Source organism: Rattus rattus, chromosome X (assembly GCF_011064425.1).
Source record: "Rattus rattus isolate New Zealand chromosome X, Rrattus_CSIRO_v1, whole genome shotgun sequence".
NCBI lineage: Eukaryota > Metazoa > Chordata > Mammalia > Rodentia > Muridae > Rattus > Rattus rattus.
The window spans coordinates 12,233,525-12,249,886 of record NC_046172.1 but is presented as its reverse complement, the minus strand read 5'-3'; positions in this window follow the sequence as shown (position 1 = coordinate 12,249,886).

Below are 16,362 nucleotides of genomic sequence, written 5' to 3'. Positions count from 1 at the left end.
ACAGAGAATTCTCAACATAGGAATCTCAAATATCTGAGAAGCACTTAAAGAAATGGTGTATTTTCAGTCATTATGGAAATACAAATCAAAACAGCTCTGATATTCCAACTTATAATCATCAGAATGGCTAAGATAAAAAACTCAAGGGACAGCACAAGCTGGTGATATGGAGCAAGGGGAACACTCCTCCGTTGTTGATGGGAATGCAAAATTGTACACCCATTCTGGAAAAATCAACTTTGTGGCTTCTCAGAAAATTAGGGATAGTACTACCTCAAGACCCAGTTATACCACTCCTGGGCATATACCCAAAGATGCTCTATCATCCTGCAAGAACACTTAATCAGCTATGTTTATAGCAGCCTTATTTGTAATAGCCAGAAACTGGAAACAACCCAGATGTCCCCCAACCAAAAAATGGATACAGAAAATGTGGTTCATTTATACAATGGGATACAATGCAGCTACTAAAAACAAGGACATCAAGAGTTTTGCAGGCAAATGGATGGAACTAGAAAATAACTTACGTGAGGTATCCCAGACTCAGAAAAACATTCATGGTATGTACTCACTGATAAGTGGATATTAACCATAAAGTACAGGATAACTATGCTATAATCAACAGAACCAAAGAAGCCAAATAACAGGGAGGGCCCAAAAGAGGATGGTTGAATCTTTCTTAGAAGTGGAAACAAAATAGACATCCAAGGTTGATAGAATGAGGAAACTGTGTGGGAGAAGGGATGGTGAGGGGAGCATTGTTGGAAGTCAGGGACACAATCTCTAGCATGTGCCAGAGTCCTAGATGGGTGGTGGTTTCAGGGAGTATATGGGGGAGACTCTAGTTGAGACTCCTAGCAGTAGGCGATATGGATCCAGAAGTGACAACTTCCTCTAGGCAGGCAGGAGTCCCAGTGGAGAGATAAGAACAGCAACTCACCCACAAAACCTTTTGCCCAAAATGAGTTTTTCCTACAAGAAGTACAGGGACAAAGATAGAGCAGAGATGGAGGACGGAGGGTATGGACAACCAATAACTGGCCCAACCTGAGACCCATCCCATGGGCAAGAACCAATCCCTGACACTATTAATGATACTTTGTTATGCTTGCAGACAGGAACCTAGCATAGGTGTCCTCTGACAGGCTCCACACAATGGAAAGAGATGCAGAGACCGATAGCCAAACATTAGATGGAGCTCAGGGAGTCTTGTAGAAGAGTTGGGAGAAGGGCTGAAGGATCTGAAGAGGACAGGGACTCCACAGGAAGACCATGGAGTTAATTAACCTGGACAATGTGGGGGCTTCCAGAGCCTGCATCACCAACCAAGGAGCACACATGGGCTGGACCTAGACCCTCTCACACCTATGTAGCAGATGTGCAGCTTGGTCTTCATGTGGGTCCCAACAACTGGAACAGGGGCTGTCCCTGAATCTGTTGACTGCCTGCCAGTGTATCCTGTTCCCCTAAATGGTCTGCCTTGTCTGGCCTCAGTGGGAGAGGATGGACCTTTTCCTTCAGCAACTTGATATGTGTGTGTGTGTGTGTGTGTGTGTGTGTGTGTGTGTGTGTGTGTGTGTGTGTGTGTGTGTGCAGTTAGTGTGGGGGCTAACACCAAAAGGGGAGCTCCTTCTTCGAAAAGGAGAAAGGGAGGGTAGATTGTTGGGGAAGATCTGTGTGAGGGGGTATTGAGAGGAGATTGGTTGATATTGGGATGTAAAATGAATAAATAAATTTAATAAAAAACAGGCAAATTAAAAATAATGGAATAAAATCAAAACAAAAATAGAGGCACAGGCACACATATGCACACCATACACACAGCACACACGCACTATAAAAACGCAAAATCAGAAACTGTAATATATAAACAAAGGGTCAGTAAGGTAAAAAAAAAATCCAATCAAAGCAATATGAGACAAAAAAGAAATCTACAAGAAGCCCATTGCCTTTGTTTTGTGTTGGCCATCTACTGTTGGACATGGGGCCTACCCTTAAGTGTGACTTATATAACCAGGGAGACTCCATTGGAGAAACTGTAAGTGTTTCCTTGCTAGAAGATATCAATTGGAGGTAGCTTCTTGGTAGAAATAAGAACCTATGTCCACTTCCCCTTCTTAGCACTGGAACTCTGTCTGTTGACCCCGTGCAGGCCTTGAGCATGCTATCACAGGCTATGAGTTCATATGTGCGTCAGTCCTGTTGTGTCTGGAAGACTGTTTCCTTGGAGTCATCCTTCCCCTCTGGCTCTTAAAACCTTTTCACCTTCTCTTCTGCACACTCCCTGAACCCTTAGGGGAAGGGTTTGGTGAAGACATCTGATTTAGTCTCTCACTCTCTGCATATTGCCTAGTCATGGACCTCTGTGTTATTTCCCATTTCCTACAGGAGGAAGCTTCTCTAATGATGGTTGCATGAGACATTGGTCTATGGGTACAGCAGAAGGTCACTAAGAATCATTTTCTTGCTGGACTTGTTTAGCAGAACAAATTATTTGGTTCTCCTCTGGGCTCAGGACTTACCTAGTCTCAGGTTCTTGGCCACCCAAACATTTCATACTTTTTGAAATAACTTTTTGAGACCAAGTCTCACATAATCCTGGCTAAACTTAAGTCCTTATGTAGCCACGGGTGGTGACCCTAACCATTCTACTCCCACCTCCCAAGTTCTGGAATTACTGACATGTTCCACCACACCTGTTTATGCAGGGATGATGATTGGACTCAGAGTTTTATACATGTCAGACAATAACTACCAACTGGCCTACACCTTCAGTCCTTGAAGTCTTCTTCAGCCACAAAGAAACTTGTGTCTTTACAGGCTGAAGGGATTGTCCAGTGGTTAAAGGCATTTCCTGCTCATGCATAGAACCTGAGTTCCGTTTCCAGCACACAAGTTCCAGTGACTCTGGCTCCAGGAGGATCCTGTGGGCCTGGCCTCTTCTGGAACCTACATCCATGTGCACATACCTGTCCAACAGGGTTCTTCCCCTGCTCTGCTACACAGGGTTTCTTTTAAAGAAAATATTGTCTTCCTAGCATCTTTGTTTGTTTCTGCATCACCTATCAATGAGTCAATTTTTGAATAGAAATGCTATTCAATCTTCATGAGCCAATATGTCTTCTTTTTTCTGCTAATATACCTGTGTATGTGCTAGGAAGTGAATTCCAAGTTTAGATGCTCTTAAAGTCTGATCCAGATGTTTGTTTCTCTTACAGTTCTTCTAGGTGCTGATCAAAACCAAAGGCCTGGACAAGAAGCTTATGCCCTCTCAAGCTCTACTCCGAAGTATGCTTGTCACAATTATGACTGTAACCTCAGAGTAATAGACTCTGACCCGATATGCCTCATTTCCTTGGCCAGTGTCAGACATTGACTTTCAAGGACAGTGTAACTGATTATAGACAATCCCTACTGTTGCATATCTTGTGAGCTCCCTTTGACAATGGTAGAGAACCTGCTTGTGCTCAAGACTACAGAACTTCATTTGTCTGAGGAGTAAGGAATCAACCTAATGTTTGAATGCCATAGATTTCCTCTGTTTTAATTCCAGTTCACAAGTTTTTAAAATTAATTAGTTAACTAAAATATACAAGAATAAAACTATTTTTAACAAATTAATGACTTTAGGCTTTTAATAAAATTGATGACTTTAGGCTTTGAAAAACCCCAAATGGAGGGAGAAATTAATGGGTTAGACAATTGGAATGGGGAATATTTCTGGGATGAGCTAGAAACCTAGGATAATGGAAAGTCCCAGGAGTGTATGAAGGTGATCCTACTATGACTCATAGCAATGAGAGATATGGAGCTTGAATGGGCCATCTCCTATAACCTGAAAGATTTCCAATGGGAGGATTGGGTCTCCAACACAGACATAGAACCTGTGACCTACAATTTGCCCTGTCCACAGATGGAGCAGAAATTGAGGATATGGCCAACCACTGACTGGTCCAGGTTGAGACCAATGCCATGAGAGGTACCTCACCTCTGACACTATTAATTATATTTTGCTAGACTTACAGACAAGAGCCTACATAGCTGTCATCTGGTCTTCACCCAGCAACTGAAGAAACTGACACAGAAACCCCACAATCAAACATTAGGTGGAGCTTGGAGAATCCTAAAGAAGAGGGTGAGAAAGGATTGTAGGAGCTAGGTGGTCAGGGACACCACAAGAAAAACTACAGAGTCAACTAACCTGGGCCCATGGGGACTCACAGAGTCTGAATTGCTGACTAGAGAGCATGCATGGGACTGACCTAGGTCCTCTACACATATGTAAGAGATATACAGCTTGGTCTTCATTAGGAATTTTAACAGTGGGATCAGGGACTGTCTCTGACTTTGTTGCCTACCATTGGAATCCTTTCTCTCTACTGGGTTGCCTCATCAATAGGAGAATATATGCCTAGTCTTACTGCAACTTGATATGCCAAGGTGGGTTGACATCCATGGGAGTCCCCTCCCACCCTTTTCTGAAGAGAGAGAGAGAGGAGGGGTGGACGGAGAGAGGAGGTAGTAGGGAAGGACTGGGAGGAGAGGATGGAGGGGAATTTGTGGTTGGGTTGTGAAGTAAATAAATTAATTAGTTAACTAATTAAAATAAAAAAGAAAGGAAGAGCCCATTTTAACAAAAATCAATATGGTAAGCTTTTAGTTACTGTTGGTGGGAAGAGTTGGTGATCTCTTCAGTCAGTTGTAGCTGAAAATCTCTCAAGAATATTGTCACACTTTACATAAGATCAAGAAACTTGTTATTCATACCAAAGAACAAGATTTGCATTCAGTGCACATGGGTGTAGATGTAGAGGGTTGATGGAGTTTAAAGTGAGGAGGTTAATACCCCCCTAAAAATGCCTCTATCACCTTCACTGTTTGGCATATGCATATACTTTTAAATTTCAGTTGTGTTTATATTTCAAGGCTATGGGTCAGGCTGCATACTCTCTGGTTTCCAAATTTGTCCAGCAGTAGCTTAATAGGAGAGGATCCTTTAAGTGAGTGCTCCTGTGCATGGTCACATATCCAAGAGTATATGTGCAACACAAATTGGACATGATGGTTTTTTTTTGTTCATTTTAACAATGATAACACAAAGTTGGGTGGATAGGAAATAGGGGTGGAATGAGGAAGAGTTGGGGGTGAATATGATTAAAATACATAGTATGAGATTAGGTTTGGGAAACTTTGCAAACAAGGACGTGGAGAGATTGTGAAAACCTGAGGACCAGGACCAGGATGCCTGCAGCAACACAGGCTCTTCTGACAATGAAAAGAGGACATGCAGTTGGGGTGAGGTTGGATCTGGGAGGAGTTGGAGAAGTAGAGTGACTATGATCAAGAAGTGTTATTCTCAAAAACTGAAAGACAGAGGCAGAGAGGACAGAGAGAAAATACATGGGGGAGGGAGAAGAGGAGGAGGAGGAGGGGAGGAACAGGAGGGGGGAGGAAGGAGGAGAAGGAGGAGGGGAGGAGGGAGGAGGAGGAGAGGAGGAGGAGGGAGGGGAGAAGGAGGAGGGGGAGGAGGAGAAGGAGGAGGGGAGGGAGGAAGGAGAAGAAGGAAGAAAAGAAAAGGAAGAAGAAGAAGAAGAAGAAGAAGAAGAAGAAGAAGAAGAAGAAGAAGAAAAGAAGAAGAAGAAGAAGAAGAAGAAGAAAGTTGGCGAGGACAGATATCAGCAAATACTTCCTTCCTGTTTGGTTTTCCCAAATCTCCTTTTCTTCTAAGATCACTTGCATGATAAGCCCTCCCAGTCTGAAACCTCATTTTAGGGAATTTGGTGCTAGTTTCCAAAGAGTTCCTATACAGGTAAAGCATTCTAACCAGCCTCAGGAAGAAATTCTAAATCCATTTCCCCCTATTACTGCTAGCTTGCTATGTTGGGAAACGAACTTGCAGCAATTGGCTTCAAAGTGGATGGCCCTCTTGTAGAAGTCCAGGGAAGATTGATGGTAACTATCATGCAGTGGACATTCACTATCATTTTTCCTTGGTGACCCCTTTCATATGCTTGATAATCCATAATTTTGTGAGGCAGATTCTACTAGCAAGCATTAACACTGAAAAGGCTACCTATTTAACCAGTGTCATTTAAAACTGCAGGTTGGGGTATAAAGTCTATGAACCACAACGATGACCTGCATGGAAAGAGAGTCTAAAAAGTGCAATAGTGTCACTTATGCCCTGGGAGTAACCAAAAGCCACTGAATTGGCCCATTTGGTAGGATGGAATTCATGCCTGTCTTATCCAGTTATTCACAGCTGGTGAGATCATGGACCCTACAAGAGAAAATACCATGGTCACTTTCCTACATAAGCATAATTTTTGGCTGTATTCTAAATATTTATCCTCATACCCACAGATAGGTGTAACTCTCAGACTGCATCAAAGAAACTTCTTTGGCAGCAGCTGGACACAGTTACAGAAAGCTATGATTGGTCAAAATGCAGAGAAAAAACTGATCATGGTGTGCCTATGTTCAATTAATGCATTTACACCATAACCTCTACATCCAAGGCTCAGGGAACATCAAGGAAGAGGGAGGAGGAAAATTATAAGAGCCAGAGAATCAGAACATCTGCTGTGAGATATAAAGTTAGGGTCTGTAACTGCTTTGACAACTGTCATTGGTTTCCAAACAGAAACAGCAAATGGGGAGCAAAAGAGGAAGGCAGAACCAAGAGTAGTTAATTGAATATAATCAAGATCTATTGTTTAAAATTCTCAAAGAACTAATAAAAATATTATATTCAAATGTTAAAGAGTTGATGGTTTGGGAAGAATGAGTTGCCTGTGACCTTTTTCAGTATTAGGTGAATACAGCTGCAGTGTCCCCATTCAGTTTCCAGAGGTAGCAGAAGTGTCAGTGGTGTTGAGAACTAAAGCTGAGCATTGTTGTTTGTTATGGTCCCTCTTCTTGATTATCCACTGTTTTCAAATTCTGTGAGGTACCTAGCACAGGCTTCCAACTGTTCATGAATCATTCATGAATCAACTGTTCAAAGTCACTGTTTATTCTACTGCAGCAACATGCTTGATAACCAGTATCTATGCCACACCTATCAACTTGTATAGTTTGGTGGTTTGCCCACTCCTTAGATCCATCAAAAATGGTTCCATGTTTGCCATTGTCAAATTGGGACAATCCTATATTTCAAGAAGTGAGGATTGATTCTCATTGTTGGTGGGGGGTGGTAAAGTTACAGTGCAGCTCAGGACTTTTGATCCAATGGCGGTCATCATTGGATCAACAGAACTGAGTGTAGGAAGTCAGGAAGGAATGGTGGTAAAAGATATTGGATCCTTGATGACATTAAGCAGGTGGATTGGCTCAGCATTTATTTAGGATCTCTATACTGATTCCTTTCAATAATTTCCCTCTATTGAAACAGTTTGAATAGGATTCTCTGCCATTTGCAACTATAATAACTCTATCCAGGGGAGCTATGGAATCTCTGAAGATTTAGGATAAGAGGTAAGAAGCCCCCAGATACTTTAATGTGTTCTCTTCACTAAAGTCCACATCTCCTGTGCTCACGTATCTCAGGAAATGGCTCCAATTTCCCACTCACCCAAGCTACAAATAAACAAGGAAGTCCCACTGGGCTTGTTTGTTTTTCTTCCAGACCTCTACTCAAATCTTCCACCATGATAACTCTATCTTTGCAGTCTCCCTCATCTCTCAAACCTATAGCTTCTGCCCTATTCCAAATACCATGGTTCACAAGAGCGTTCTGAGTTGACTCCACCTCCTCTGTCAGCTGTTCACCCTCCCCTTCTGCACTTGTTTTATCTGTTCCTGTCATGATAAACTGTTCTCCATACAAAATTTGGCAGCCTCATCTATTCTGTTCCAGACAATAAACTCCATAAGCACATGGATATGCCCAGCCTTTCCCCACTCCTTTCTTTCATCTGGTACCAAACAAGCCTATTCCATGTCCCATGCTATAACAATTCTATGGGTCCTAGCAGAAAGCTTACACTTCCTAGTCACATTCTCTTCTTTCCATCACTTCCTTTGCCCTTCTGTGACGTTGGGCATGCCTTCTCACATCATGGTGTCTTTGATTTTACTGTTTCAAATAGTGGTTATGCATCTCAATGGATGTCTGTTTTCTCGAGCTTCTGTGTTACATGGCCTGTGCACACTCCTATATTTATTTGCCTCAATCTGTGTGTTTCAGTGTTTGTGTGCCCCAGTGTTTGTGTCCTGCAGGTGTCTCTATACCACAAATGGTCGATTTTTTGTCTTAGTCAACGTGTCTCATTGTCTACATAGCCTAATGTCTATTTTCTAGAGTCTTTATGTCACTGTATGATCTATCTGTCTTAGAACTGTGTATTTCCCAGTGTCTCTCTGTTTTGATATCTCTATGGATTCAGGTATGTGTCTACATGTGTGTTTCAGTTTTAGTGCTCAATATAACCCATTACAACATGTGTTCTATTTAGCCTAGTGTCTATGGGTACTAGCATACTTATATTCAATAGTTTATTGATACATATGTGAATGCGACAGTGTATTGATGTCACACAGTATGTGTGTGTTTTAATGGATGCATATCCCCATCTCATATCTCTTATATTTATATCAAGGTGTCTGTCTTCCTTGGATTATGTATGTCTCAGAAACAGTATACTATTGGCTAAGAACCACACTGTTGTTTCTTTTTAATTAATTAATTAATTAATTAATTATACTTATTCACTTTACATCCTACTACAGCTGCCTGGTGTCTGCTTGATGAAAAAACTGGCTGTAGCTGCTGGTTCATGCCTGGTGTCTGCCTGCATAGAGGACTGATCTGCAGCTGCTAAGTTGTGTTTGGTGTTTGCTATGGGACTGAATTGCTGCCCAAGAAGATTGAGTTCACCACCAAAGAACTATTCTTGACAGGTCCACTTCCTCCATATTCTAGTAACTTTTCTCTTCCACTACCTCTGCTGAATGGTGGTCTAGAGGAGAAAAGCCTTTTAATAACTTTAGTAAGTTGAACCCTTACTAAAAGGTTGCAAAAAAGTTGTACCTACAAGCATGATCATGTGTCGGCATGTTGCTTTGTATTTTTTTAGCTTCAGTTTCCATGTACTGCTGTCCTGATACTCTACTAGCTATGTGTCTCAGTATCTTACATGCCCAGCTATGTATCTCTCAATATTGATTTGACTCTGTATCTTTAAGTAGCATCATCTACTTTTAGGGCTTCTCTGTCACAATGTCTTTGAATGTTGGTGTCCATAATGATTAGTATCTGTGAGATCTAATACCTTCTTTTTTGTGTCTCTATATATTAATGTCCATGTACCCCAGAGTCTGTGTTTAAGATCGTCTTTCTTATGCCTCAGGGTCTGTGTATCTTTGAATCCGTGTATGTTTTAATGGATTTCAGTGTCCATGTGTCCCACTCTTGGTTTTGGCTGCATGTTGCATTTTGTCTCTAGTTTTAGAAGTGTTCTGTCCCCTTGCCTACATCTCTGTGTCTCTTCATACCTATATCTTTGGTATATGCATAAGTGAATCAGTGTTCAAATGCCTGTAGGCACCAGTGCCTACTTATACAGTTTTAAAGTCAGTATCTGCACATCTCAATTTTCCGGGTGCACCAGATTCCTTTATCTTAGTATCTCCATGTGTCCAAGTGTCTGAGTCTGAGGTCCCACATATCTCTTTGGTATTTACTCTAGTGTCTATATACCCCAGTGTTCCTATGTCCCAGAATTAGCTTTTGGTGTTTTGCTGTGCCTTGGTTTATTTGTGCTTGTTTCTTCATGTCCCTAGGTTTCTTTTCTTTTTTTATTATTAACTTGAGTATTTCTTATATACATTTCTAGTGTTATTCCTTTCCGGTTCGGCAACACCCCCTCCCCCTCCCCTTCAGCGTTATGGGTGTTCCCTCCCAACCCTCCCCATGCTGCCCTCTCCCCAGTCTAGTTCACTGGGGGTTCAGTCTTTTGGGACCCAGGGCTTCCCCCTTCCACTGGTGCTCTTACTAGGATATTCATTGCAACCTACCAGGTCAGAGTCCAGGGTCAGTCCATGTATAGTCTTTGGGTAGTGGCTTAGTCCCTGGAAGCTCTGGTTGGTTGGCATTGCTGTACATATGGGGTCTCGAGCTCAGCAAGCTCTTCCAGTTCTTTCTCTGATTCCTTCAACAGGGGTCCTGTTCTCAGTTCAGTGGTTTCCTGCTGGCATCGCCTCTGTATTTGCTGTATTCTGGCTGTGTCTCAGGCGATCTGCATTCACATTTGATCATCCGTCTTGAGTTTCATTTTGTTCTAGGCATCTAGGGTAATTCAAGCATTTGGGCTAATAGCCACTTATCAATGAGTACATACCATGTATGTCTTTCTGTGATTGGGTTAGCTCACTCAGGATGATAGTTTCCAGTTCAACCATTTGCCCTACAATTTCACCAAAGTCATTGTTTTTTTGATAGCTGAGTAATATTCCATTGTGTAGATGTACATTTTTTCTGTATCCATTCCTCTGTTGAAGGGCATCTGGGTTCTTTCCAGCTTCTGGCTATTATAAATAAGGCTGCGATGAACATAGTGGAGCACCTGACTTTCTTATGTGTTGGGGCATCTTTTGGGTATATGCCCAAGAGAGGTATAGCTGGATCCTCAGGCAGTTCAATGTCCAATTTTCTGAGGAACCTCCAGACTGATTTCCAGAATGGTTGTAGCAGTCTGCAACCCCACCAACAATGGAGGAGTTCCCCTTTCTCCACATCCTGCGCCAGCATTTGCTGTCACCTGAGTTTTGATCTTAGCCATTCTCACTGGTGTGAGGTGAAATCTCAGGGTTGTTTTGATTTGCATTTCCCTTATGACTAACGATGTTGAACATTTCTTTGGGTGTTTCTCAGCCATTTGGCATTCCTCAGCTGTGAATTCTCTGTTTAGCTCTGAACCCCATTTTTTAATAGGGTTATTTGTCTCCCTGCTGTCTAACTTCTTCAGTTCTTTGTATATTTTTGGATATAAGCCCTCTATCTGTTGTAGGATTGGTAAACATCTTTTCCCAATCTGTTGGTTGCCGTTTTGTCCTAACCACAGTGTCCTTTGCCTTACAGAAGCTTTGCAGTTTTATGAGATCCCATTTGTCGATTCTTGATCTTAGAGCATAAGCCATGGGTGTTTTGTTCAGGAAATTTTTCCAGTGCCCATGTGTTCCAAAAATACTTCCCTAGTTTTTCTTCTATTAGTTTGAGTGTATCTGGTTTGATGTGGAGGTCCTTGATCCACTTGGACTTAAGCTTTGTACAGGGTGATAAGCATGGATCGATCTGCATTCTTCTACATATTGACCTCAGTTGAACCAGCACCATTTACTGAAAATGCTATCTTTTTTCCATTTGATGGATTTGGCTCCTTTGTCAAAAATCAAGTGCCCATAGGTGTGTGGGTTCATTTCTGGGTCTTCAATTCTGTTCCATTGGTCTATCTGTCTGTCTCTGTACCAATACCATGCAGTTTTTATCACTATTGCTCTGTAATACTGCTTGAGATCTGGGATAGTGATTCCCCCTGAAGTCCTTTTATTGTTGAGGATAGTTTTAGCTATCCTGGGTTTTTTGTTATTCCAGATGAATTTGCAAATTGTTCTGTCTAACTCTTTGAAGAATTGGATTGGTATTTTGATGGGGATTGCATTGAATCTGTAGATCGCTTTTGGTAGAATGGCCATTTTTACTATATTAATCCTGCCAATCCATGAGCATGGGAGATCTTTCCATCTTCTGAGATCTTCTTCAATTTCTTTCTTCAGAGTCTTGAAGTTCTTATTGTACAGATCTTTCCCTTGCTTGGTTAAAGTCACCCCGAGGTACTTTATATTATTTGGGTCTATTATGAAGGGTGTCATTTCCCTAATTTCTTTCTCGGCCTGTTTCTCTTTTGTGTAGAGGAAGGCTACTGATTTATTTGAGTTAATTTTATACCCAGCCACTTTGCTGAAGTTGTTTATCAGCTTTAGTAGTTCTCTGGTGGAACTTTTGGGATCACTTAAATATACTATCATATCATCTGCAAATAGTGATATTTTGACTTCTTCTTTTCAAATCTGTATCCCCTTGACCTCCTTTTGTTGTCTGATTGCTCTGGCTAGAACTTCAAGAACTATATTGAATAAGTAGGGAGAGAGTGGGCAGCCTTGTCTAGTCCCTGATTTTAGTGGGATTGCTTCAAGTTTCTCTCCATTTAGTTTAATGTTAGCAACTGGTTTGCTGTATATAGCTTTTACTATGTTTAGGTATGGGCCTTGAATTCCTATTCTTTTCAGGACTTTTATCATGAAGGGGTGTTGAATTTAGTCAAATGCTTTCTCAGCATCTAATGAAATGATCATGTGGTTTTGTTCTTTCAGTTTGTTTATATAATGGATCACGTTGATGGTTTTCCGTATATTAAACCATCCCTGCATGCCTGGGATGAAGCCTACTTGATCATGGTGAATGATTGTTTTGATGTGCTCTTGGGTTCGGTTTGCCAGAATTTTATTGAGTATTTTTGCATCGATATTCATAATGGAAATTGGTCTGAAGTTCTCTTTCTTTGTTGGGTCTTTGTGTGGTTTAGGTATAAGAATAATTGTGGCTTCATAGAAGGAATTCGGTAGTGCTCCATCTGTTTCAATTTTGTGGAATAGTTTGGATAGTATTGGTATGAGGTCTTCTATGAAGGTCTGATAGAATTCTGCGCTAAACCCGTCTGGACCTGGGCTCTTTTTGGTTGGGAGACCTTTAATGACTTCTTCTATTTCCTTAGGAGTTATGGGGTTGTTTAACTGCTTTATCTGTTCCTGATTTAACTTCGGTACCTGGTATCTGTCTAGGAAATTGTCCATTTCCTGCAGATTCTCAAGTTTTGTTGAATATAGGCTTTTGTAGTAAGATCTGATGATTTTTTGAATTTCCTCTGAATCTGTAGTTATGTCTCCCGTTTCATTTCTGATTTTGTTAATTTGGACACACTCTCTGTGTCCTCTCGTTAGTCTGGCTAAGGGTTTTTCTATCTTGTTGATTTTCTCAATGAACCAACTTTTGGTTCTGTTGATTCTTCTATGGTCCTTTTTGTTTCTACTTGGTTGATTTCAGCTCTGAGTTTGATTATTTCCTGCCTTCTACTCCTCCTGGGTGTATTTGCTTCTTTTTGTTCTAGAGCTTTTAGGTGTGCTGTCAAGCTGCTGACATATGCTCTTTCCTGTTTCTTTCTGCAGGCACTCAGCACTATGAGTTTTCCTCTTAGCACAGCTTTCATTGTGTCCCATAAGTTTGGGTATGTTGTATCTTCATTTTCATTAAATTCTAAAAAGTTTTTAATTTCTTTCTTTATTTCTTCCTTGACCAGGTTATCATTGAGTAGAGCATTGTTCAATTTCCACGTATATGTGGGCATTCTTCCCTTATTGTTATTGAAGACCAGTCTTAGGCCGTGGTGGTCTGATAGCACGCATGGGATTATTTCTATCTTTCTGTACCTGTTGAGGCCCGTTTTTTGACCAATTATATGGTCAATTTTGGAGAAAGTGCCACGAGGAGCTGAGAAGAAGGTCTATCCTTTTTGCTTTAGGATAGAATGTTCTATAAATATCTGTTAAGTCCATTTGGCTCATGACTTCTCTTAGTCTTTCTCGTCTCTGTTTAATTTCTGTTTCCATGATCTGTCCATTGATGAGAGTGGGGTGTTGAAATCTCCTACTATTATTGTGTGAGGTGCAATGTGTGTTTTGAGCTTTAGTAAGGTTTCTTTTACGTATGTAGGTGCCCTTGTATTTGGGGCATAGATATTTAGGATTGAGAGTTCATCTTGGTGGATTTTTCCTTTGATGAATATGAAGTGTCCTTCCTTATCTTTTTTGATGACTTTTAGTTGAAAATTGATTTTATCTGATATTAGAATGGCTACTCCAGCTTGCTTCTTCGACCATTTGCTTGGAAAGTTGTTTTCCAGCCTTTCACTCTGAGGTAGTGTCTGTCTTTGTCTCTGAGGTGTGTTTCCTGTAGGCAGCAGAATGCAGGGTCCTCGTTCGTATCCAGTTTGTTAATCTATGTCTTTTTATTGGGGAGTTGAGGCCATTGATGTTGAGAGATATTAAGGAATAGTGATTATTGCTTCCTGTTGTATTCATATTTGGATGTGAGGTTATGTTTGTGTGCTTTTCTTCTCTTTGTTTTGTTGCCAAGACGATTAGTTTCTTGCTTCTTCTAGGGTATAGCTTGCCTCCTTATATTGGGCTTTACCATTTATTATCCTTTGTAGTGCTGGATTTGTAGAAAGATATTGTGTAAATTTGGTTTTGTCATGGAATATCTTGGTTTCTCCATCTATGTTGATTGAGAGTTTTGCAGGATACAGTAACCTGGTCTGGCATTTGTGTTCTCTTAGGGTCTGTATGACATCAGTCCAGGATCTTCTGGCCTTCATAGTTTCTGGCGAAAAGTCTGGTGTGATTCTGATAGGTCTGCCTTTTATATGTTACTTGACCTTTTTCCCTTACTGCTTTTTAATATTCTTTCTTTATTTTGTGCGTTTGGTGTTTTGACTATTATGTGACGGGAGGTGTTTCTTTTCTGGTCAATCTATTTGGAGTTCTGTAGGCTTCTTGTATGCCTATGGGTATCTCTTTTTTTAGGTTAGGGAAGTTTTCTTCTATGATTTTGTTGAAGATATTTACTGGTCCTTTGAGCTGGAAGTCTTCACTCTCTTCTATACCTATTATCCTTAGGTTTGATCTTCTCATTGAGTCCTGGATTTCCTGTATGTTTTGGACCAGTAGCTTTTTCCGCTTTACATTATCTTTGACAGTTGAGTCAATGATTTCTATGGAATCTTCTGCTCCTGAGATTCTCTCTTCCATCTCTTGTATTCTGTTGGTGATGCTTGTATCTACAGCTCCTTGTCTCTTCTTTTGGTTTTCTATATCCAGGGTTGTTTCCATGTGTTCTTTCTTGATTGCTTCTATTTCCATTTTTAATTCCTTCAACTGTTTGATTGTGTTTTCCTGGAATTCTTTCAGGGATTTTTGTGACTCCTCTCTATGGGCTTCTACTTGTTTATTTATGTTTTCCTGGAATTCTTTTAGGATTTTTGTGACTCCTCTCTATGGGCTTCTACTTGTTTATTTATATTTTCCTGGAATTCTTTTTAGGAATTTTTGTGATTCCTCTCTAGGCTTCTACTTGTTTATTTATGTTTTCCTGTGTTTCTCTAAGGGAGTTCTTCATGTCTTTCTTGAAGTCCTCCAACATCATGATCAAATATGATTTTGAAACTAGATCTTGCTTTTCTGGTGTATTTGGATATTCCGTGTTGGCTTTGGTGGGAGAATTGGGCTCCGATGATGCCATGTAGTCTTGGTTTCTGTTGCTTGGGTTCCTGCGCTTGCCTCTCGCCATCAGATTATCTCTAGTGTTACTTTGTTCTGCTATTTCTGACAGTGGCTAGACTGTCTTATAAGCCTGTGTTTCAGGAGTGCTGTAGACCTGTTTTCCTGTTTTCTTTCAGCCAGTTATGGGGACAGAGTGTTCTGCTTTTCGGGCGTGGTTTTTTCTTCTCTACAGGTCTTCAGCTGTTCCTGTGAGCCTGTGTCTTGAGTTCACCAGGCAAGTCGTTTGTAGCAGAAAAGTTTGTCTTACCTGTGGTCCCCAGGCTCAAGTTTGCTAGTGGGGTGTTGCCTATGAGCTCTCCACGGCCTCAGCAGCCAGGAAGATCTGCGCTGCCCCTTCCGGGAGGTTTCGTGCACCAGGGTTCCAGATAGCTTTTGTTTTCCTCTGGGGTCAGTACTGTGTGCAGCGTGCAGTCTCTTCTGGTTTCCCAGGCGTGTCCGCCTCTCTGAAGGTTTAGCTCTCCCTCCCACGGGATTTGGGTGCAGAGAACTGTTTATCCGGTCGGTCCCTTCAGGTGCGGTGTCTCAGACGCAGTGGATCTGCTGCTCCTGGGCCCTCCTCTACGGGTACCCAGAGGCCGTATACAGGTTCCTCCTGGGCCAGGGATGTGGGCAGGGGTGGGCAGCGTTGGTGGTCTCCTCCGCTCTGCTGCCTCAGGAGTGCCCGCCCGACCAGGCGGCGAGAACTCCCCTCCAGGGGGCCTGGGAGCAGAGAGCTGCTGAAGGCAGGGATCCTCCGCTGGTCCGGGACTCTGGCCAAACACCGGAAGTGTCCGGCCTTCAGGTGTTTCTGTGAGTCTGTGTCTTGAGTTCACCAGGCAAGTCGTTTGTAGCAGAAAAGTTCGTCTTACCTGTGGTCCCCAGGCTCAAGTTTGCTCGCGGGGTGTTGCCTATGAGCTCTCCACGGCCTCAGCAGCCAGGAAGATCTGTGCCGCCCCTTCCAGGAGGTTCCGTGCACCAGGGTTCCAG